Source organism: Cebus imitator, unplaced genomic scaffold, assembly GCF_001604975.1.
Source record: "Cebus imitator isolate Cc_AM_T3 unplaced genomic scaffold, Cebus_imitator-1.0 Scaffold1071, whole genome shotgun sequence".
Lineage (NCBI taxonomy): Eukaryota > Metazoa > Chordata > Mammalia > Primates > Cebidae > Cebus > Cebus imitator.
The window spans coordinates 58,657-61,013 of NW_016108386.1; positions in this window are offsets into that span (position 1 = coordinate 58,657).

The window sequence follows — 2,357 nt, forward strand, 5'->3', positions numbered from 1 at the left end:
AGCTAATGTTTTGTATTTTTAGTAGAGACGGGGTTTCACCATGTTGACCAGGATGGTCTCGATCTCTTGACCTCGTGATCCACCCGCCTCGGCCTCCCACAGTGCTGGGATTACAGGCGTGAGCCACCGTGCCCGGCCTTTCCCATATATTTCTTTCTTCTTTTCTTCCTTCCTTTCTTCTCTTTTTTTTAAGACAGAGCTTCGCTCTGTCGCCCAGACTGGAGTGCAGTGGCGTGATCTCAGTTCACTGCAACCTCCACCTCCCGGGGTCAGGCGATTCTCCTGACTCAGCCTCCCGAGTAGTTGAGATTACAGGCACACGCCACGACGCCGGGCTAATTTTTGTATTTTTAGTAAAGACAAGGTTTCACGGTGTTGGCCAGGCTGGTCTCGAACTCCTGAGCCCAGGTGTTCCGCCCCCCTTGGCCTCCCAAAGTGCTGGGATTACAGGCGTGAGCGACCGCGCCTGGCCTGTAGGCGAGTATTTCCACCACGCCTGGCTAATTTTTGAAAAGTTTTTGTAGACACAGAGTCTCACTATTTTGCCCAGGCTGGTCTGAAACTCCTGAGCTCCCTTGATCCTCCTGCCTCAGCTGCCTGAAGTGCTGGGATTACAGGTGAGAGCCGCCACACCCAGCCTGAGGGGTCCTTTAAATGAGCCCCACGACTCCTTTGTTCATCCCCCACCCCAAGAAGGACCCCTGTCCCTGCAAGGTGTGGGGGAGCCAAGGTCTTGCCCCTGAGTGGTCAAGGTCACGTCTCTCCAGGGCCTTCTCGTCCCAGACCTCAGGGAGACCAGCATCACTGCCTCCACCCTGGGCCCTCAGGCCAACAGGAAAAGGCCACAGCCATTATCTGCCCGACCCACCCTTCCCGCTCCATCCGCTGCTGGCTGCTCCATCCGCCTCTCCCCCAGCCTGACACCCAGCTTCCCCCTCCCCCAGCCTGACCCACACCCAAGGGAGTTCACCTAGAGCGGCACCCCTCCAGAAAGGTTTTCCTGTTTTAACCCGTTAGTCCCCTGCCTAGGAAATACTTATATTCTCCTTTTCCTAGAGAGGGGGAGTGGGGGGCCTGAGGCCACTAAGCCTGTAAGAGGCCCCCGGGGGTTTGGCTGGGTGTGGAGGCTCACGCCGGTAATCCCAGCACTTTGGGAGGCCCAGGTGGGCGGCAAGTCACCTGAGGTCAGGAGTTTCAGACCAGGAGTTTTAACCCATTAGTTGGCCAGCTACTGGCCAAGATGGTGAAACCCTGTCTCTACTAAAAATAGAAAAATAAGGCTGGGCGCGGTGGCTCACGCCTGTAATCCCAACACCTTGGGAGGCCGAGGCGGGTGGATCACGAGGTCAAGAGATCGAGACCATCCTGGTCAACATGGTGAAACCCATCTCTACTGAAAAAACAAAAAATTAACTGGGCATGGTGGCGGACGCCTGTAATCCCAGCTACTCGGGAGGCTGAGGCAGGAGATTCGCCTGAACCGGAGGGGCAGAGGTTGCAGTGAGCCGAGATCATGCCACTGCACTCCAGCCTGGGTGACAAAAAAAACATATATCCCGGGATTTCAGGTCCACCTGGGGCTCCAGGGTGATCTCAGCTCAGCACGCTGAATGGTATCTTCAGAGACTGGTTTTCCAAATGAAGCCTTGCTCACGGGTTCCTGGGTTTAAGACGTGAATGTCTTTCTTTGGGGCCACCCCTCAGCACCTCCCGGCAGCTGAAGCTTAGAGGGTGCCGGCAGGGACAAGCAGGACCTTGGCTATCGCAGTGGCGGCCTGGTCCCAGGAACCTCCCCCACCCAGGACACCTGAAACCACTGTCCTCCCGGGGCTGGCCTGACCGTAATCATGGCTGAGGGCCCACGATGCACAGGTCAGCCGCCATGTGCAGAACAGCAGCGCAGGGAGACGCCAGGGGCTCCTGTGGGCACCTGGTTGACTTAGTGAGCGGGGCGCAGCCTCCGTCTCTTCTCCTCCCTGTCCCCCATCCCAGTCCGCAGGCCAGCTGCCTCCTTCATGAATGATTCAGGGTGAGCAGGGAGCAGGCTCACCTTGCCTTTGTGTGAGAATCACGTTGGGTTGCTGGTTACCATTTTGAAAATGATACTCTCAGCCTGGCAGGAGAATGCCGGGGGGTGGAGAGGGGACGTCCCAGACCCTCAGAGCCACCAAGTCTCACGAAGAGGGGCCTGCTGGGGCCTCAGACGCCTTTCAGTTCTGATGAGGGAGGGAAGGGCCATGCCTCCGTTTACTCCTTTGTCAAAATGAGTAGCAAGGCCAGGCCAGTCCCGCCTCCCCTTGGGCAGTTCCATATATTTCTTTTTTTTTTTTTTTTTTTTATGAGATGTAGTTTTACTC